At 39.3% G+C, this 23295-nt stretch overlaps 1 protein-coding gene and 1 long non-coding RNA gene across 2 annotated transcripts in view; one reads left to right on the top strand and one right to left on the bottom strand.

Annotated features, from left to right (window-relative positions):
- agbl4 (AGBL carboxypeptidase 4) overlaps positions 1 to 23295 on the bottom strand; it is a 498974-nt gene that overhangs the window by 381309 nt on the left and 94370 nt on the right. The window lies entirely within an intron of this gene.
- LOC307132616 lies at positions 1430 to 11967 on the top strand. Its single transcript, XR_013817313.1, has 3 exons — positions 1430 to 1565; positions 5949 to 6089; positions 8802 to 11967. It is a non-coding gene; the product is annotated as an uncharacterized lncRNA (long non-coding RNA).

The raw sequence follows: 23295 nt of genomic DNA, 5'->3' as shown, positions 1-23295 counted from the left end.
ACAAAAGACATTGAAAAGAGAATTATAAGGTTGTTTCGTTTTTCTGATTCATAAAGAATGACGAAAAATCTCCATGGTGTAAAAGCTGACAGCTACATTTCCATTTCCGTTTCTTTTGTTCGTCTGCATGCCTTGCTGTCATAGTGTGCAAGAGAGGTGACCGGCGTGCTAATGAGTCCTAAGTGGCACTGTTTGTGTTTACACCTGTTTATGTGCAGGCTGTTATCAAGCTTTACATGGAGTAAACACACACACACAAACACAGTGCTGCTCTTCTAAGAGCCAACATCACTTCTGTTCGCCTCCTGCCTGCTGTTTCTGTGTATTTCTGCCCTGCATCTGTCTGCTAACAGCAAACCACATATAAAGAGAGACCCCTAACCGCCCATCTGTCACTTCCTTTCTTTCTCTTCCCTTCACTCTCTTGCTCTTTGTGCAGTAGAGCTGGGAGGTATGATCGTATATAGATGTGGAAGTATGAATACAGTAGCTTGTATATAGTGCATAGAAAGGTTTCAACTGATAGTGATTTTGCTATATCATTTATACTGGAATACATCTGTGGGTTCAAAACATCTGTGCATTTTTTTTAACCAAGGATTTTATAAACCCAAATCAATCAAAGGAATCCATCAGTCGCACAAAAACAATCATGTATTTATTTCTCTAACATAATACCCTCCTCTTTTTGCTAGCTGAGTTTAAGCGAAAAAAACTCTTTAAAAAAAAAACTCCATGGAGAAAATTAACAGGAAAATACATCTGGAGCGGTGACTTGCTGGGTCTCCATTTAACTACTTTTATGTGAATTTTGAATTTGTGCTTAAAAAGAACCTTAAGCTAGATATGCTTGATTGAGGTGGATTTTTTAGAAAAAAATATGACAATTTTAGCACTTTTATAGGCCATAACACACAATCACGGCAGGCTGGATCAAGATAATGAGCATTACATAACTGATGGAAATGCACAATTTTTGGCATTCTCTCTAGTAGAATTTTTTTTTATGCTAAAAATTTGTATGACACACCCAGCAATTCTGAATGAATAATGTCCAAGTTTAAAAAAGTAAACAAAACTAAATTGAAAATAATACTAATAATAATACTGTCCAGCCCTATTGTGCTGCATTAAACATAAGAGCAAAGAAAGTCACCAGCTTTGCCTCCTCTGAGCGAGAGAGTGTGTGTGAGAGAGATGGAGACAGAGGGAAAGAGCAATGCAGTGTTTGGATGGAGGTGGGTGGGGGCAGGCTGCTGTATCAGCAGAATATGAGCAGCCATCTCTTTCCCTCCATTCACCTCTCTCTCTCTCCCTCTAACCCTCCCCCTCTCTGCTGGTGTCTGGGGAACTCAAGGGCAAGCACTCAGCTGTCACCTCCCTCCGCCTTTCTCTCCCTGTCCCAGCCCTGCTGCACACTTACCTAACAGAGAACAGTCACCTTACCGTACCACACATGGGACACTCTCCCATGAAACCCGGAGTTGGAACATACAACATACAGACATTAATACACCACCAGAATAGTGTGACCAGTTGAACCCAGCAGTGCATCGCCATGTGAGGTAAGAAAAGAACTGTGTCACATACAGAACATGAACCAAAGTCACCTATAGGACATATAAAACATAGTCACCTATGGTATATATAGAACACAAGTAACCTTAACGACACCTTTACCTGTAGAACACGGAAAATGCAAAGAACACAGTCACCTTGAGTACAGCGAACACAGTCACCTCACTTACATAATACAATAAAATAATGAACGCTACCTTACATCAAATGCAGTGCCAGCAGTGTGACGTTCTATACATATAAAATTATTTGAAGAAATTATCTTATATTTATTACATGTGGTTTTATTAGCTCACATAAATTGAGAAATCACATGGAATATTTGTGCTTTTAAAAATGTATTTGTCACACTGCAGGACTATTTAAGGGAATGCAAACAAATCTAATAATAAAAAAGATACAATTTGCATGAATTAAATTAACTAAAATAAGTTTTAAACGGTATGATAATTTTAGTTTTTCCATATTTTTTCTTCACTAGGTTATTTAAATGGTCCTGCGATGTGACAAATATAATTTTAAAGTAAATAATACATACGGTATTTTAAAAAAATAATAATAATAAAATGCCCTTCAAAGTAGTTTTAGATGGAGTTCTGGTATATTATGTCACACTACAGGATTATATTTTTATTACCCTAAAGTATTTAATGTCAACTAGACAAATTCAAATTCAAGCCTGGAAATATACAAAAAGTTTTAGAATTTGGAAATATGGCATGATATAAAACAAAGAAAATATGTATGATTCTATACCATTTCTAAGTCACTAATCAAAAAAGTAAAATAGTGACATTGATAAAAGGTCAGATTTTTATGCTTATTGAATCATATTGGATCGTTCTCACATCATGCTGGTGAACACGATAAACAGGTTTACATGAAAAAAAAAAATGTACACAAATGCAAAACAAGCATGTTCACAAGTGGACTGTTTATTTATATAAAATCTTGATGTTGAAGCAAAAGGTCATGGCCATGTTGTTTGTCAACGTCCCGGTTATCTGTACAGCACAGTTATGCCTGAGTACACAAGCGGATGTATTAAGCAGATGCCAAACACTTCTCACTCCATACTTCAACACACTTAACACCTCTTCAACTTTGCACAGCTACTAAACTCCTTATACAGCACTCACCTCATTTTCAAATCTTTAGCTCTCTAGGCGATCCGTTTTTTCAAACTGTTTACACATGCAACAATATAACCAAAACTGTCTCCTAGCATCTGATGTGAAGACAAAAGCACACGTACACAAACAATCACATTATGTAAATCTCCTTACAATCGATGTGTGAAATAAGATACATATACACTGTTATCAAATGCCAATGTTACTACATCCATCTCTAGCTTTACCCACTACAGTCTCAATCCCACGGCAGCTAACACTCGGATTCTGATAGCTCATACACAACAGTCAGACGGGCTCCAAGCTCTCCCTCCCACAGATCAGAGCACTATCACGACAGCCCTCCAAAGAGAGCATAGGCAGGGCGGAAACAAATATGTTCTCTGACTCCGGACTTTCTGACACAATACGCCACTGCTACAGAGTTTGGCAGCAGCGGCACGGGAGCTCGCGGAGTGTGTGAAAACGTGCGTGTGATTGTTCCTGCAATATGCCGTGCTGCTCAGAGACTGTAGATACTGACAGCGCTTTCATCTCTACATGTTTATTAGTTCTTGGTGCGACAGGCTCTGTGCCTTTTGCCTAAATGAATAAGGATTCGCTTTGGATTTTAAGCACTGCTATAATTTCTGATGCTGCGAACATCAAGGCCTTTAGATATGCACCCACCGGAGATTTATTTTGGTTATTAAAAGTAACATCAAATTACACAAACTGCGACAAACAAAATGGCACTTGCGTTGTAATTCAGAGTTGATATACAATAAAGACTCATTTCAAAACCTATTAAATAAACAGTTAGGTTTTCGCTAAAAAACAATCTTGCTGAAATTAATTGCAGCATACACACACACACACGCACAGTTCTCCTGTAATCATCTTTCTCAGTAGGAGGCCTGTAGAAATAGAGCTGATTGAGTATAGGAACAAGCAGGGCTACTTTACCAATGTCCTATTGAAAAGAGAAAAAAAACATGCAAGGAGTAGCTCGATCGGTTCAGTAAATGGTCTCTGTAAGCGCTGTGAGTTTGGGTCACTTGCGATGCGCATTTGAAAAGCGAAACGTGCCACACATTACATGTTTTATCCAAACTCACCTCATAATGTATGAAAACAAGTATGATAATCCATAAATGTTTCTCTAGTGTAGTGTTCTGAAGTGATCCTTTCTAATGATTTATAGTTATAGGCCGCCTGCATTATCCCAAAAATGAAAGTTTTTAAGGTTAAATTATATGTTAAATGTCTCGGGCTGAGTACCAAAACAAACTGAGTACCAAAACAAAGCCAATCAGCAGTAAGGGGCGTGTCTACGAATGATGGTGAGAAGAGAGCGCTGCGCATCATTATTCAAAATACATGACACAGGACAGACATTAGCCGTGTGACAACAGAAAGAGAGAAATGTAGGGCCCTATAATTTCCGCGATCACGGAATCGGCCCATTAACGCTGAATCTAGTGTTAACACAGATATTTGGAACGAAATTCTGTTTTGTGTGGGAGAAAAATGTATGTCTGGGGAAAATGCAGACCGGGGGAAGCAAATTTGGGAAACACAACCCCTCCCCTCATTTCAGCTCCCCCTTCAAAACAATGAAAGTATGATGAAGCGGCCCTCCACGGCTCTGCTTTCGTCGGCGAAAAATCTTTTTACGACTGAATTCCCAAAAATTAAAACAGTAAAAAAACGGAATTTGCAAACATTTTAATTTGGGAAAAAATAAAAAGGAAATCGGGATAAAATAAAACGGATTTTATAGGGCCCTAGAGATGGCAGATAAAAAACATGTGGAAAATGTCTATGGAAAAAAAGAAGGCTTACGATCAGGCAAGAAGTATCAGCTTTCCAGCGCTGGAGAGAACTCAAGGAGTGCTAAGGCCGGCAATCGGACGCCAAGGTTGCTTTATTTCTTCTCGATAGGCGAGCAACATTGGTTTTGTTTTGTTTCACAGAACTAATATATGCTGGCTTTTGCTTGAATATGCTTGTGTGTCATGTTCGCCTGTTTGTCCATTTGTCGTTCACTTTAGTGATAATAAAGACCCATTCATTTCCACATCCTATAATGTTAAACCACTGTCTGTTTCAAGCATCATCTCCCCGAGTGTCTGAAAAGTAAGACAATAAACTCCTAATATATGTTTGTTTCCTTTGGTTCCTCTTTTCCATAGTAATTATACCATAGTAACACACATTGCTTTCACTTATTGATGGCATCATACCCTCAGCCTGCTGGCACAGCAGATTCAGCTATAGTCGTTGTGTACGTATGTGTGGGGCGGAGCTATCAAAATAGGGGCGAGACCCTTTTTGGGTAGGGGCGTGTTTGTTTTGGTGATTTGAAATATCAACATCAGTTACCAGAAAGGACTTACCCCACCTTTAACGTTTAAGTAAAATTATTATTATTGATATTTTTAGGGGCTTTTGCACCAAGTAGTTCTAGGAAGTTAGTTCAGGGTGGTTCCCAGAGAACTAAAAGTTCCCTTAGGAACATTTTCCTGGTTGCATTCGCACCACCAGTAGGAACTCTGAAGTGACATTTGCCGCACTTGTTGTTGTGACAAATTCTCCGTCTTTATTGGTTTACAATCTGTTTACCAGTCCTGTCCAATACGTTATTAGATAGAAATAAGATAAAAAGTATTAGCGTTTGCCATGTGGTTGATGTCTAATGTCGCTAGCTGAGCAGAAATACAAAAACATGTTTCGCTTGGTCCCCTAAACATTGCGTTACATTTTCTCTTTAGTGTAAAGGTTGAGAGGTCCATCTATCATTGTTTTCCATGATTGTAGAGGTAGTTTGTGGAGTAAATATATAGGCTATAATCTGTGTGTGTAGACGTTTTTTTTAAAAGGGCGGGGGCTGGTGTTTTGTGTGTGTTTGGCCAATCAGCATACACTTACGTCACTGGTATTTCCTATTGTGCCGGGTTAGACCCTATTCTGAAGTAGGAGCTAATTTAGTTCCCTCAAAAGGAGTTCCTAGAACTAAAATCGTTCCTAGTTCATGTGGTGCGAACGCGCCAAAATCCGGGTACTTCCGCCAATAGTTCTAGGGACAATGAAAAGGTTCCTCAGGTGCAAAAGCCCCTATTATTTTATGCAGCCCTACATGTAGGCACAACAAACCTTGTGTTCTTTATATCTTTTGTTTGTGAATTTAAAATCACAATTAGATTCCCCAAGTTACACCTGGTATTAGCATGTTCACAGTTGTTGTTTTTTTTACAGGGACCAGATGCCACTGATGAGTCGTGTGGACTCAAACTTTGACACAAGTCTCTTCAAACTATTTTTCTCTGAGAGCACTGTAACAACATCAGCAAGCATGAACATGGTGAAATGAAAAAGAAAACACCTTGGAAATGACGGGTATGTTGAACAGGAAACTGTTTCAGGAATGGCACAAATAAGTGTGAATGTTCAAGTCTCTGTTTAGATCAGTGTGCTCAATAAGGTGCCTTTTTGTCCTGCGTTGTGTATATTTGGATAATGTTGTATTGTGAATAAAATCCAAACAATCAAAAAGCCATTATTTTAATCTCCTCGCATTCCTTGTTCTAGTTCCCTTACAGTTCCATTCAGCTGATAGGGCCATTAAGGGAGTGGTCTTTGTCTTCCCAGGTGCGAATATTCATAATGATTCATGCCCTCCCTGACACAAAACATGTCTTACAGATTTTAAATCAATATATTGTTTTATGTGAATGAGTGAGCAGGATGATTTTCACATCGTTTCGAAGCAAAAAATAATAGCCTACGTGATCCAGTTATCAAAAGTCTTAATAGTCAACAAATATTCAGTACTTTTAAATACATGCTGCTCACATATTATTGTAGTAGAGTTTGAGCCGAATACGGTGCAATAAGACTAAAGCTACGAAAATGTTATAAGTAACAGAAATAAGCACAAATGTCAGTGCATGTCAAAACACCTCCAGGGCCCAGAAAACAGGGTTAATATCTCAATTGGTTTCACATTTCTTATTATGATCATTGTTGAAAACCAAGATGCATTTTTTTCCAGGATTTTTTTGTTGAATAGAGGTCAGAACTAGCCTGACAAGCCAGACCCACATCAAGATGTTGGGTCTGGGAACTCACCATTGGCAGGGCTCAATCCGAGGGGCGGGATAAATGGTTGTCTTTCAAATTCCCTCTGCACACAATAAGATAGCGCTACAACCAACTAGAGCAAAGAAGAAGGTGAAGCGGAGCTAGTTGATAGATTAAACTTTCGCCGTATCCGGTCGGCAAAACTCAGAACATCTTCGTTTCTTAAGAATGACAGTGCCGTTCTTTGTTCTTTTCTCAAAGAAAAGCTTAACTCTCAAAAGTCTTCCAGAGTCGCGGCCAAAGCTGATTCGAAAGAGCGCTGTTCGCCAGCCTCTTTGTTTACAAGTAGCACGCGGAACCGCCGCAACTCTGCCGTCATTGTGTTAAGCCCGTCCACCAACTCTATACGCGATGAGATTGGCCTGACCAGAGTTTGCTTTTTCAAGCTCGCAAGCCAACGGAGAGCTGCTAGACGACCCTGGCTGCAAATTACATTTGCTGCCGCTAGGGTGCGTCTAGATTCTAGGCTAGGTCAGAACAGCAAAGAACAAGCATTTAATTTTTTTTTTTTTTTTTTTGTAACAAGGTAAAAGTTTTTTACAGTTCATTAAATGTGTCCTTGCTGAATAAAATAATTTCTTTCTCACCCCAAACTTTTCAATGGTAGTGTATAAACTGAAAGAGTAGCGAAAAAGGCAGGACAATTCTACACATCCCAATGAGTTTTTGTTTAACCACTATTTATGGTCTTTACAGCACACTTTTTTCGGCTTAATTAGCATAATCGGTTGTAGATGCAAATACACCCTCTTTTCTCTCCTCGTAAGGAATTTTAGAAAATGTAAAACCTGAGACAAAGTTGAAATTTAACTGAGCCTCCTCTGAGCAATAAAATGTTCCTCTGGGGTATTAATTACAGAAGAGTTTTATCATTCCATCAGTCATTTTCATCAAAAGAGAAGCTTTGGACCACTTTTATTCATATGAATTCAGACTCACAGATTTTTCTGTCTCTGTACAAGAGATAAGGAGAGGACGTCCATGCCACGTGAAGGTCGTGCGTCTGCAGCAGGAAGCGGGCAGCAGGGTGGTTCGCTCCTCTAATCTAATCTAAACGGGAAGAGGCTTCTGAGGGAGATGTAATTTCAGAGGCCCAAAAACAGCAGCTTCAAATGCGGCTGATCACATTAGCTTGCCATCACTAAATAGGATTTCTCTACTGTAACAGCAGAACGTACCCATTACAAATGACTTAAGCTCAGAGACCAGTAACTCAATACGGAAAAAAATCAATATATATCAGAAATAATTACCCCCCCCCCCCACCCTGCCTCTCTTTTCCCTCCAAAAAACCCTGTTATTCCTCCCACCAAACATCTCCTCCAGCCTCGCCACCTCCCAAGCTCTCGGATCTGTCATTAATCACGCTGAGATTTCTGGGATGGATAAGATAATTAAGACAGGAGAGGAAAGACGGAGAAGCGTGGAGGTGTGGATTTTAAGGTTAGAGAAACGAGGCGTGTTTGAATGGCAGAGATAAGTACAGCTGTTAGAAGGTGACAGTTTGGAAAGAGAAAGAGAAGGAGAAAAAGAACGAGAGAAAGAGAGAGACTGTCTCACCTCTGCTGTGTGTGATCCATCAAACAAGGGGAAAACACAGGAATTCATCATAGCAGAGCATTCGGACTGTGCAAATCAACATTATGTGAAATCGCCCGTCGGCAAGACGAGGAGGAGGTATAAAATGAAAAAACAAATAAATCAAAAGTGGAAGAAAAAAAAACACGGGCAGACTTTTATCCGTTTCTTTGTTTGTCTCAAGTTGTTTTTCAAGAAACATAGGACACAAAATATGAGGCTAAGTGAGAATGTTTCATATGTACCGATTAAACATGTATGTAAATTGTATGTGTGCATGTACATGTTTACTATAAGACTGCATTAGGAATGCATGCATGTATCTGGTTGTGTTGCAACCGTGTGTGTGTGTTGCTTCAGCTAAACGGCATTTCCATCACTCTCTGCCAGTTCCACCTGATTTCATCTACTTCTGCTGGAACAAACAGCCAGTTGGGAGGCAGCTAGCATCGGACTGGGAATGAAGAGCCTCGTATTGAGACAGAGAAACAGGCGAAAAGACAAAGCGGAGAGGAGAGAAAACTGCCGGCATCTGCTACTTCATTAGCTGGTGAGGTTAAAGAAGTATTGCTTCAGCCTGGCTGACAGAGAATGAAGAAATATCCACCTGGAGTCAAACACAATGGAGAAGATAGGCCATTCGTCACTCTGAGAGGCTGAGAGTGTGGATGAGAGAGCCACTGCAGATGAGCCAAAAGCAGACGATGGAACACACACACACACACACACACACACACACACACACTTCGGGCAAAACAGCATGTCTATGTTGATTGTTAGACTCTCAGCTTGAGTTTTAGGTGTTCGGCGGTTCAGGATAAAGGACTGTTAGCTTTAACCTTATTTAGAGACCTCAATGGGAAGTAACAGTGATCCAGGACCTGGCAGGTGGAGGGAGAAAGCAAAGAGGAAGGGAAAATATGGATGGTCGAACTGAAACAATGTCCTGTATAGCAAATCTCTGAAATCTAATATAGCTTAAAAATAGCACACAGGTGTGTTCCACCAAAATCAATAACTTTGCATTTTAAACAGCTCTGTAAACTAAACCACAGCTTAGAGGCGACAGATGGCAATTCCAGTTTAAGGCCTTGAGTAAAACCAACTCAACCTCTCAGAGCATTAGAGGTCAGAGGTGAAAACGAACCATAAACCAAATGGATTTTCATTTGTAGTTGTTCATCAATTCGAATAAGGCAAGTCACAGAGCACAATTGATCTAAACCGAAATCCTCAAAGCAAGGGTTTTAAAGACACAAGAGTCCAGTTGGGATACAGAGTGATTTGATTTTGAGGGCAAATCTAAAGAAAAACATGTTTAAAAATAATAATAAAAAATATATATATATATACAAAAAAAATAAATAATAACACATCCGTGAAAAGTTCCAGTTTGGCTATAGGATGACTTGAGGGTGAGGGTGGAAAATGTTAATCAACTAAATTAAAGGGGGGTATCACACACAGTTTATGTCAATCTCATGTTAATCTTGAGTACCTATAGAGTAGTATTGCATCCTTAATTTCTCCAAAAAGTCTTTAGTTTTATAATATGTATAAAAGAAGTCTTTCCGAATAAAACCAAGCGGCTGGAGGTGTATCGTGTGGGCGGAGCTAAAAAGTCAGGAGCGCGCAGCTATTGCGTTGAGAGCGTCTGAAAGCTGTGACATCCTTAGAAAACGTGGAAAAAAACGTTATCCTAAATAAACGATGGCTATCAATCAGATTCAGCCATACATATATGATCGAGAATCAGATCCAGAGGCTGAAACTGAAGTGGAGCAGCAACAACAACGACTACAGCAGGACGTCTCTATGTGGTATATACTGTAACTGTATATATTTGCTTAGCGGCCTGTATAAATTACTAATTTCTACTTTCATCATGTCGTTGTCATTTTTTTTATTTGCCCGTTTTAAAAGGTGTACATGTGGGAAGTGCACATCGCATGCTCCATTGATGAATTAACTATACGTGATCATGTCGTTTACTTGATGTGAACTTATGCGCCGATAGCCAACAACACACAGAGACATTTGAAGTAGACTGTGAACCTTTATTGTTGGGACTGCTCCATCTTTCAGAGTTCAACTGGGCCTTGTTTATAAAACAATCATCGCCGAAATGTAGGGAACAAACTGAACAGACAACCAAAAACACACTTCTTTGGTGACATTGTTGATTTTGTGAAGTCGTGTGACCAGTGGAGCGCTTCACAGCCAACGACTTCCCTAAAGCAGAGCAAAGCGCGTTGTTGGGCGTGCTGCTTTCGCTCTCGCTCTGGTCGAAGTGTGCGCGCGCGCCCTTCCGGGAGCACTGCCCGTACGGCCCGTACAAGGAAGTTCCGCCCTTGTTGACGTCACGCAGACCCATACTCGAATAAAAACTTTCCGAAACTTGTGAGAAACCAGAAGGAGTATTTTTGGCACAGAAATAATTTTTTGAAACTTTGTCCATGTTTAGCATGAGAATCCAAGTCTTTAACAGTGTAAAAAACTGCATGAAATAGCATTATAACCCCCCTTTAATTAATAAAATAATAATAAAAATAATAATAATACATGTAATGTAGTTAAGAAAGCATAGATTCTGAATTTTATAAATCTCCAGAAGAGCATATAGACTCCATAGACACAGAAAGGTTTAACAAATTGCCCAATCATTTCATTTTCTCCAGCCAGACCTAACACATGGCTGGATATATAGATTTAAATGTTTGCTTCATCAGTAGCCCCCTATGAAAGACAGAGATGTGCACGTCTGTTGCCGCTTTAATGCGAGGAAGAGCGTCCCACGGTTCACATTCCCTTCAGAAAGGCTGATTTGTTACATAATAAAGTGATGAGTGAGGAGGAAGATGGTAGCTCAGTGTGGTGGCACTGCGATCAGAGCTTCTTTACGGGTTATTAAGATGTACCTGGGTGTGACAGGGCATCAATAACTTCAGCGCTGGCAGAGATAGCCCGCTGAGAGGCAGATGGCATACATGACTGGATATCAGTGATTATGCAGCATAATTAAAGGCAATCATAATTTCAAAGTTTCACTTGCACTTTTGCAAGAGGCTGCAGCAGGCGCAATTAAGACGTTATACTGTAGCCTGGGCGCAATGTGCATTGCGAGAAGAAAGAGAGTGATCAAGAAGGAGAAAGAGTAAAAAGAGGAATTGCAGGCTTACAAAAAATTTAAATATACGTTGACATTAAGAGCAAAAAAAAACTGATTTGAACATTTTCTGAGGAAAAAGTGAGTGGCGCTTGTCTGTGCATACTTGCCATCATGATGTTAGGGTTTTCTGGGTGGTTGGCATACCTAATTAAATGTAACGAGATAAAAAAAAAGGTGCATGCTGTGAAATAATGGCAGGAAAACGCATCTTTCTAATGAGTTGTTCTCAAGGGCTGCACACAATAACATACAGCAATGTAGTCCGATTCACAAACAAATGACTCTTACGAACTGGTTCTTTTTAGTGAATCAAAAACAAAGCACAACCACTGTAGACAGACACACACAAAAAAAAAACGTTTTAACCTGTTCAAATCATTCAAAAAGACGGGAAAACTCAAGAGTTATCGCTTAAACCAGTAAGATGAATCCTTCACTGAATGAACAGTACAGTACAATACAGTGTAAGGACACAGTCACTGAAATATACCCAAATTAATCATAAAGTAACTGAATTATATTAAAACTGGTATTTAATTCAATCAAGAGTTTGTGAATCAGAATTGAATCGAGTTGCGTATTGATTTCTAACAGATTTCCTGAACACGTTCCCCACATCATTGGCTGGTAAAACAAATAGCGCCACCTCAATCTGACGGCATTGGTTGAGTCCAAAAGGTCAAGTGGAAGATCCCATTACTACAAACTATGTGGGCAAAGAGCGTCATTTTCTATGGACCACTGATAATAAATGTGTGCATTACACTTGACAAGCGAGAGGGACAGGATCAGTATGGAAACCAATAGTGTTATCACACATTCACGCCATAAAACAAACTTCTGGAGCTAAAGCATCATAAGACAACCTTTCCAACACTGTCCTCCTAACGGTCTCATCACACACATCACTGAGGCTCCCTCATGCCAAACTCCATGCTAGCACTGCATGGATCAACAAACACTCGCACTTGCACGCTGTAACACAAATTGGGATCAAAGTTAAGCCATATGAAAGTACGGAGAACACACTAAACCAGAACAACGCATATGAATGGTAAAAGCAGAGAAAATCATTTTAATTTCGAGCCAAATTAGCATATAAAATACTTGGAAAACATATGTAATGACTTTTTACCCACATATTAGTTATCTGAAAACACACTAGCTAATGAGTACTACTGTCAAGCTGAGAGGACATATTGAGTGTGTGTGATTCCTTATCTAGAGAGCACACAGTCTCACAGGATGATGGCCTCTCATTGCTGTCCTTGTGTGGACAGCGGTGATGGGAAAGCAGATGGAGGGTGGGAGTATGTTTCTGTGTGTGTGTGTGTGTGTGTGTGTGTCCCTCTTGGATAATAGACTATTGGGATTAAATATTGGCTAGTGCTTCAGGTGGAGGGCAGTGGACTGGCTTGTAATGCATCACACTCAAGGCCTCTCCTCCTCCACCCTCCCCCTCCCCTTCCATCCATCTCTCTCTCTCTGTCCCTACAATCCTCTGTATGGTTTATTTATGATAAGACCCCCCCTTCCCGACACATTTGCCTCGTCCAAACAAGACGGGCTGAGAAAGTGTTTAAAATAAATAACAAACAGGATTCCATCTGACTTACATTTTGAGACAGATATAATTACCTCCCATTTCAATCAACTTCATTGCTATTTTTGTCCACTAAATATCATCTTCAAGCTATCTGCTCCCCAAACCTTCAATTTCGCATAATTACTTCCGTACATAAAGTTTCCCCGCTTTGACCGGAATTTCAGATATCTAAATGTTGGAGTGACTTTGTCTCGCCCGGGTGCTGTTGCGCGTGGATAAATGTGACATTTCGCCACTAAATTAGCATAATCACATTGACGACCGTAGAATCATATTGACTGCAGTACAATGGATTTGATTAGTTGAGGGGGAGCAAACAGCAGCATTATAATCAAGCTGGAAAAGTCACAGGTATTTTTCTCTGTTTTGTCGGAGGCTATCTGTGGCAACACTCCTGTCTGACATTATGCATCCTCGCTAATGCAGACTGGAAGCGGCTAACAAGCAGCATGCTAACTGCTGTTATTGTCGTTGTCCGTACATTAGTGAAGGTTGGTTGGTTTGTTTCGCATCATCTGCGGTGATAAATGCCGGTCGCCGTTTGCAGCAATGACATTCATTTTGTGCTCAGCACTTTTAAGGTAGTTTATTACTGACTTCTGAGAACAAAAAAAGCACAAAAACATTCAACACATAAAAAAGGTATTTAATTTCTGCAGAAAAGGTGTACAGGCCTACTTTAAAAGACAGCATGTTAGCATTAGCTGAATTAGCACGTCTACAAATCATCCAAGGACTGTAGCTTATTTAAAACGAAAGTGAAATCTGCTAGTCAGGGTTATTTTATCATGACTTTGTATGTTTATCTAGTCTGTTCGACCTTGACCGTCATTAACATGAATCTGCTCAGCACAATCTTATAAAGCTTTACATAAGCAAGTCCATAAAAACCAACCAGGGGCCTTTGTGCAAGAGAGATGCTAATTCCTCTTTACCGCCCCTCTGTTGTAAATAAAACACTATTTCAGATGTTCAATTACAATAAGTACCTTTCATTTAAGAGCTCAGTCTATATTGCGGCCTTATTGAGAAAAGAGGGAGGGAAACGAGAGAGATGGAGATAAACAGAGGGAAAAATAAAGAGAGAGGGCTTTTATTTAGATCTCATACAATTACTCACAGTCGTCTTGTAAGTGCAGCAAACTGCAGTGGGTTTCTGCACCGCTCATTTGGTTAACAAGGTAAAAGCCAGAGAGGCCAGTAAGAGAATCAAGACGGATATCTTCATGTAGGAGGAGAATCCAAAAGGAGACCAAACAAGTGTGAAAATTATTGCTACTACTATTGCTCAGTTCACTGAAGTTGAACTTGGAGCTTCGAGCTACTACCTCAAAATCATATGGCTTGGTGAGAAGTGTGCTTATAGTGATTGGATGTACAATTTTTATTTTAAAGGTGGGCTCTTTAGACTTGGGCTGACAAGCAACCGACCAGAACACCCTTGAAAGCACTCAGCAACCACCTGGAAAACTGTAGAATTCCCCTAGCAACCAGACAGAAGACCCTAGAAAACACCAAGAAACCACATAGCAACCACGTAAAACACCATAGAAACCAGAACAGCTGGAAACCACCTAGAACAATATAGAAATGACGCAGTAACACCCTGACAATCCACCACATTTTAACATCAAAGCAGGAAGTTTCTTAGGAAATAGGTAGGGGTCATGATGGACCAATAATGGACTAGTTCATTAGTGAGGTCAGTAGTTTATCTAGATGTTTTTTATTTAGTTTGTTTTACATTTTAAACAGCAATAATTTTCTTTAACTAATATGCTTTAGTTATTTAGTGGTAAAACCCTCTTAAGAAATATTGTCTTCAAATGTATCCATATATAAAAACATTGGCACTACATTTTTAGACAATGTGTCAAGTGAAAAATAGTTCAACCTTTAAAAACAACCCTTGAGACCCTTGCATTCTATTCAAATGAGTTAATCTAGATATTTCTGAATGTGAGAAGCCTGCCTCTAAGAAACACATCTGAAAAGAGCTGTTTTTATTTTATTTTTTTTTAAATATATATATATATACAGTGATGGCCAAAATTATTAGAACACTTGGCATCTGGGAGTCGTCTTATTGGGCCTGGTTTTAGAACAATGAACCAAAACATTCTTCTAACTATTGCCGGAACAGATTCCGACAGAAGGAAACTGCTGGAACATTGAAAAAGATTGACTGGCCCCCTCAAAGTCCAGACCTCAACCCCATTGAGCACATTTGGGGCGAGTTGGAAAATAAACTGGATAGATCTATTGTACATTCAAAGGAAAGCCTTTGGCTTAAGTCGCAGAAGGCATGGGATAACATTAGTGTTGAAGTTCTCAGAGGAAATATATTGACACTATGCCAAAAAGATGAACTGTAATTGCTACAAAAGGTGGACATACCAAATATTAAAGTTAAAAGTGGATAAAAAACAGTTAGACTCACTGTGATGGTCAGAGCAACCATCTGCATGTTTCAACTTTATCAAATGAAATCATGTTTTGGAGGCAAAAAATGTCTATATTTCCAGATATGTCAGGTGTTCTAATAATTGTATATATATATATATATATATATATATATATATATATATATATATATATATATATATATATAGAGAGAGAGAGAGAGAGAGAGAGAGAGAGAGAGAGAGAGAGAGAGAGAGAGAGAGAGAGAGAGAGAGAGAGAGAGAGAGAGAGAGAGAGAGAGAGAGAGAGAGAGAGAGAGAGAGAGAGAGAGAGAGAGAGAGAGACAGAGAGAGAGAGAGAGAGAGAGAGAGAGAGAGAGAGAGAGAGAGAGAGATTATACATGGCTTTCTTAAAGGGATAGTTCACCCAAAAATCATATTTTACTCACCGTCATGTTGTTTCAAACCTTTATGACATGTAAAACACAAACGAAGATATCTCGAAAAGTCAAGTTGGGTACAGGCACTATGGACCCTTTTGACATTCATTTTTTTGGACAAAGAAAAAAAAGAAATTTTTCTAAATATATTTTGTCTTCTAATGAAGAATAAAATGTCATAGAGTTTTGGAAAGACATGACGGTGAGTAAATACATTTTGGGTGAACTATCCCTTAAAGGCTGATTTGTCATCACTCACTCACACACACACACACACACACACACACACACACACACACACAAATAATAATCATAAATTAAAAAAAAGTAGTTTTTCTGCATGTAAATGGAAGCATGGGCTTGGAGGTAATTAAGGTCTTCTCAGCCTCCCAGACATACATTGAGTCCTTGAGGAGGGAAAAAATCTGCCTTGCAAGCTTCCCATCTGATCTCAGGACTTTGTGTTTGTACTTCGTTACAGTGGCTGATACAAGATTAGATAGACGCTGGCATATCGCAGACGTGCATCTCGATGCCTCGCAGAGTGCACTTTCCAATTCCAGAGATGACCTTCTGAAAGAGCGGAGCGAAACGAAAGTGAGAGAGGGAGAAAGCGGAGGGGGAGTTTCAGGAAGGGCACGGGAAGCTGATACCAACTCTCCGATTATAATCACAGAAATCGGCATCCTGACTGCCCAAGACGATCCTTAATGAAAAGAGATATTCACAGTGTAGCTAGAGGTAAATGCTTATTATCTTAGATGTTCTACCGATCCGTCTGGTTAATTCACCTTTGCTGAATGGGCAGGGGGTGGTTGAGGGGGTGTGAACTAATTACAAAGCATTGATGGCTTTGATTGAATCTGTTTGAGATGACTGACTCAGCAACAGGATTTCAATACACCCCGTCCCAGGGTGAGCATTGCAAATCAATGTTCCTTAGTAAGCATTTTGCTACTATGACTCAAAACATACAGGACTTAATACAAGAGATGAGTTTAAGGAATGATTAAAATGAGAGCGCACTACGGGGAGCTACAGGTCCATGATAATTTGAGCTATAAAGCTGTTGTAATTTGAGCTTTGAGAACCTCCTATATGAGGAGCTATAGTATAGAATCAATTCAATTCAGCCGCAGAGCTAAAAATGGATTATGCAATTGAACAGCTAAAGACCTATAGTCTGAGATATTACATTCATACAGTACATGCTACTGATACATAAGCATCTCAGCTCCATCAACAAAGACTCTCCAATATCCATCCCCCATAAACTGCTCTCAGGACGTGTAGCTGTCAATCTGCGTTCACTGCTGATCAATCTGGGGCATTGTATCCGTACCATTTCAAACAGCAGAGATCAATGAGTGACAACGGGTCTTTGTATGACAGGCCAAGGAGACAATGTTTTCACGTTTGGTGAGATACACTGATTCAGACAGGGACTGTGTTATTCACGTAAATGTTCAAAGTAAACACAAGTGTAATCAAGTAATAATAATAAAAAGTCAAATGACATTTTGCACTATTGTAAAAGAGGCAGACTTTACTGTGCATAAACCAATGCAATATTTAAACAATCATCAAATGGCTTAAGATAAGAAAACCCTTGGTTACAAATGGAACATAATTATCACTTTTCTTGTCGCAACTGGCTGCAGCTTTGGATATCCAAGCAGTCATACAACTCATCAGACAAACCATCATAATTCAGCCTGAATTACTTTTTCTAGCAGTGATACGGGAGAAGATTACTGTATCATATTTATTGGATTTGTCTTACCGACTCCTATAACATGAAGTATAAAGATACATAATCTATAAAGGTCCCTGTAATATGAGCTATACAGCTCTTGAAGTCAACATGAAATTTGCAACCCGTTTTTCTTCTGCAATCTGACGTATTTCAAGTGTAACAGGATATTCAATGAGAAAAATTGAATGGGAATGGATCATGAAAAGTGTGTTACATGCTAGCCTGGATGCCAGCCGAACTTAGCCTCCGCCCTCAACATTTGAGGTTGGGATGGTTGGTCTGGACTTGTTCCGTTGTGGAGCAACTATGCTCGAACCAGAGCTGTTCAGACCTATCAAATTGTCAGCGGGCTTTATACGATGATGGACAGATGATCAACAGTAACGTAATCATCCACGTCACCAAAGAGGTTGGGTTAAATTTGTTTACTAAACGGAGAACTTGTTCATATATGCATTCACCTTTACTATTTCTCTAAAAAATGATGATCGTGGTACTCTGTGCATCCTTAAATTCTTTTTACAACACCGGCAAAGATCGTTTACACTCATCTTCTTCTTCTACTTCTTCCAGCGTGCGTGCAGTTGAGTTCTGTTGACAACTATGCGTTGCTCAACATGCATCACTTATTCCATTGCTCTGATTGGTTTTAGGTCTATCCAATTGAGTGCAGAGGCATTTTCTTTCCTGGTTCGGTTGAAACGCATCATAATCACAGCCCAATGGAGCAGTATCAGACTAGAATATGAGTATGACGACGTTACATGCCAAAATGCGTTATACATTACGGTATACATTATACATTATGGGTGAAAAGTGAAAAAGACTTCTTCATTGTTACAAAAATGTTACATTTCAAATATAATTCTATTTCAAACTGCGGATGTCAGCAGACCCTCCTGATGATGAAAATTACGTCACGCGGACGGTGCACGAACTGTCGCAGAATGCGGGCGGCCGAAGAATACTTTGGGCTTTACCCACCCCAACTGTTTGAAGAGTAGTGTTTATTGCACATCTAGAAACATTTTTGTTCTGTGAAATAACATGCCGTTAAATCTTGCACAGTAAGACCTAGAGCATGTATTATACAAGCAAACAGGGTCGAATTTGATTTCTTGTTGTCTTTAAATGCTGCACTGCAGTCCCATCTTCATCTTAACTATCTCCTTTTATGTTTTATTCTTTTATCTTTCTGCTTTAATGGTCAGAGTGCAACACAGGTGCACACAGACATAAAGAACATTTGTGGACTTCAAGCATCCAGCTCAGGTTCTAGCCATCCAGAGGGAAAAGAAATGATGACAGGTATTGCTAAATGTGGAATTAAAACTGTTTTTGTTAATCCTGCGGTTACAAGCACGACACGCTACTGGTAAAATTGCATTTTAGAAGTATATGTGATACTTCGGTAACTCTGAAAGATTAGGGAAAACGTGGACGTGAGGTGTGAGCGTTCATGTGCACGAGCAAGAAAAGGAAAGACTTCCATAACTCATCAGGTTTGAAACTCTGTAATGACTCGGGGAGTGAACTGCATTGGACTTGACATCAAGCTGATTTGAAAAGCTTGTCGCTTGTTTGGAAAAAAAAGCAGCTGCTTGTGAAAACTCGCAGGTTTATTTCTGTTCCAGGATTCTCACCTCCGCTTCTTTATCTCCTGTTAATTAGCATCGCTGCTAACAAGAACTCTAGCACATATGCAAAACGCATGCATCTCCTCCTGTTCTTCTGTAGAGTGTATGTGGGGGAGAGAAGACATAATCTCTAATTCTGCAAGCTTTACAGAGAGGAAACTAATTAACTTGGGCAGGCTCTTAAATCAATTGGTTTACACCCGAGTATGAAGATGAAATGAATGACTATCAGTGAAGCTGACTTGCCAAAGTGTTCGACAACATCAGAGACTCAATTCAGAACACAGACACAAAGCTGACACTTACAAGGCATTATGTTCACACTCTCCAGCGTAAACAAAAGAGACAATATACTCCCGAAAAACTTGCAAGGTGGAGGAGAGAGAGAGAGAGAGAGAGAGAGAGAGAGAGAGGCTGGCTGTGAGTGTTGTGACAGTAAAAGGCCTCTTTAAAACCACTGCTCACCTGATTGGCAGGGTCACTCAGTGTCTGTCTACCTGTCTCTCACATGGCACCTCTCACCTCTTTAATATTCCTGACATCTAACGGGGGCTTTTTCTTCCTTCTTTATGCCTTTTGAGTGTGAGATGGCACAATACAAGACAACCTGTCAGTTTCAGCCTATATGACCCAAAACAGTCAAAATTATTGTACCATTGCTGATTCATTATAAAAGGTAACAGGTGGAACATTCATATACAGCAGGGTTTGTAAAGCCATCACGAAATCTCGTGATATTAAAATGTGACAAGATTTCTTGTCGATTGAAAAGCTGTCTCGCGATATCCCCATCTTTCTGTTTACATTACACCGCCTCCACTGTCGTTTTTCTTTTTTTTATAGGAATAAAAACAATTTAATTCAGTTGGCTAAGGGTCGCTTCAATTGTAAAGTATTGTAAACGTCTGCTTTGCGCATCCACCACGAGCTGCAGAGTCACACACTGATTGACGAGTAAGGCAAGATGACTGACAAGACCATGGCGGAGGATTCGATGCGCAACGGAGCCTTCAAGCATCTGATAAATGTTGTATCTTGTAGAAAGCACGCTCAGCACCGCCACTTCCTATACACGTGCGAATTGACCTGTCGTAAGCCCCGCCCCCCCTTAGTTACCGTTCCTAACTCGGACAAACAAATGAAGTTGCTAACAGTCTTACAATGACAGCTGTCAGTGTGAAAACCTTATCCCAAGACGTTTTTGGACACAGAATGTAGAGTATACCCCGTCCGAATGATGGTCAAACTTTACTGATGGTTTATGAAGTTTATTACTTTGTTTTTCACTCCAAAAAATCATCGTAAGAGCTGAACAAACAAAGCATAAGAAGTGCGCATTAACGTCTCATTCACAAACTCTCTCTCTCTCCGTTGCATTACCATTAACATACACAGCAAATTACACAAAAACACTCATACAACTAACAGTAAACAAACATATACACAGAGCTTATGACTTTTCAGGGGTGCAGTCAATAACTGGTAAACTTTGCATCAGCAAAAGAACTCTGATAAACTGCGTGCAAGCTCTCCCTTTCACTACCCGTAAACTATAATACCCAACAAAATAGGAGTCCTCCTTAGTAAGACAGATAATGTAGACCTTAAACATATCTAAACTCACAGAAAATATAAAAAAATAAATATCAATATAATTTTTGAAAAATATAAAAAATGTATACAAAAACAAAAACCGATAAATCACCATAACGTCTGTGACATAGAAGGACCACCTCTCGTTGAGTAGCATTGAAGTGGTACTTAAATATATAAAAGATTTTTAAATAATTATGGTGAGAGATTAATTTGGAAGCTAGGGTTTACAGATCTCAATGCAAACGGGAGAAGCCTCATGTTACGGTCGTCATGATCACAACATTGACAACATCCAGGATCAACACTGTTTATGTACTGCAGGGTAAAATTATATTAACTTACATTTAACCAGTTTAATATGGAGAGATGCACTGAAATGTAGACCATCGTGTTTTTGACCTACACCATTACAGGACGTGAGAACAGTTAGTTATTTCGGTTTGTATGTTAGCAGGGACTTTAAATCGTAACTTAATGAGAGTATGACAAACCGAAAATCCTCTTAGGATACCTGGAATCAGTGTTACAGTACCCCAGACACATCGTTTTACCATTTTTGTAGCATAAACACCATCAAACCGATGAGAGCTTCGGATTTTCCAATGTTTCTCTATGGCACTGAAACCTAAAGATGTCAGAGTTCCGGTCCCAGCGCAATACAGATACTCAACTGCCATTGGCTCATCTGCGTTTGAGGGGAGGGGCTTACCGATAGGTCAATTGCGAATTCTAAAGCAAGTAAAACGTGAGCTCCCTAAAGCCGAATGTCCACCAAAGCGTTTTTAGCCTGCTGAAAATGGTAGGCACTCTGCTGTGGGCGCTTGAGAGCGTTTTGGCAGCGCAGCGTTTTTTTCAGTTGAGACTCTTTGCTTGTTATGAAATGGAATATCCGCGGAAGTGTTACTAGTATCTCATTTCACAGATAGTTTGTTTCTGTATCAATTCTATATAAAAATGCTGATACAATGTAAAGTATCTGCTCTGGCTTTTGTTTTAAATTATTTTGTTCCGTTATTACACTGCTTGTTTTCATCTGTTGAAGTTGTACAAGCAGATTGTGGCGGTCGGTCTGTGTTGTATTTGTCCCGCTTCTCCTCCACTGTGATTGGACGGCTGGGTGAAAAGTGACAGTGATGAGCGCAGCGTTTTGCTCAAAGTCAACTCTCGGCGACCAGTGAAAAATGCCTGAGTGTTTGGCGTTCTAAAAACGCGGCACTCCCATTGAAAACAATTGAATACGCCAGCCAGCCGCGTGAAAAAACGCTTTGGTGGACACGCGGCCTAATGCTCGCAAATTAGGCTACATACAATAGCCTGTCTCCCAATATCACACCTATCTTAGGCTGGGCTGTGTAGTTGTACCCACCTCTTAGCCACTTCTCTCTGTATTTTTGTCTCTGTTTGAACTGTGAATAGTGAGAGAGTACTTTGTTGGCAGAGTTATTTATTTTTGTTATTTATCCTGTTTTTATTTGTATGTTCAATTTGTGGAAAGGAGTTGAATTAGGAGGTCACACACAGCCTCAATCAGAAGTTCTGGAAGCTCATAATCTGAAAGCTCAATATTACTTGATACTATTGAAATTGAATTTATTTAAATTTTATTGTATTGTTTTTAAAATTATCTCACTTATTTTAAAGTATTGTATTGTTTGTATAATTGTATAATTGCATAATTGTATCCTTTTTTTCCCCCTTCTGTGAAGCGCTTTGAGATACTACTTTTAAAGGCGCTATAGAAAATAAAGTTTATTAAATTATTATTATAATTCATGTACAGTAAGGTCTGAAGAGACTCATGTGAAATCATACAGGAGAGAAGCCAGTCATTTGAGTGTGGCAAAACCTTTTACAGTGCTTGTATATTGTTATCTTTCAATGCATATGATAATGCATACTCAGAAAGTAGAAGTGAAATGACACTCATTACAAGATGATTAGTTAAAAAAATTCTAAAAATTCACCTGCAGACTATTTTTCCAGTCATGAATTTTGTTATTGAGGATTTCTTAATAAAGTCTCGTCTCGTTCTCATAAACCCAGTCTCATGTCTCATCTCATCACACCCCTACTACATTCAAGTAATTAAAAAATTAAATATAAAAAAAATGTATTACTAATGGTAACAAATGTAATATTTGTATAGTGAAGTTATGTAAAGACTAATTTTAAACATTTCAAAGTGTAACTTTTATTGCTGTTACATTCAATTACTTTTAATCTCAACATTTACTAAAGCATTTTAAGATCAAATGCTGTATCTGTTAACAGTAGTTAA

This window comes from Gobio gobio, assembly GCF_949357685.1.
Source record: "Gobio gobio genome assembly, chromosome: 10".
Lineage (NCBI taxonomy): Eukaryota > Metazoa > Chordata > Actinopteri > Cypriniformes > Gobionidae > Gobio > Gobio gobio.
The sequence above is the reverse complement of the archived record's forward strand: the minus strand, read 5'-3'. Positions and strand labels throughout refer to the sequence as shown.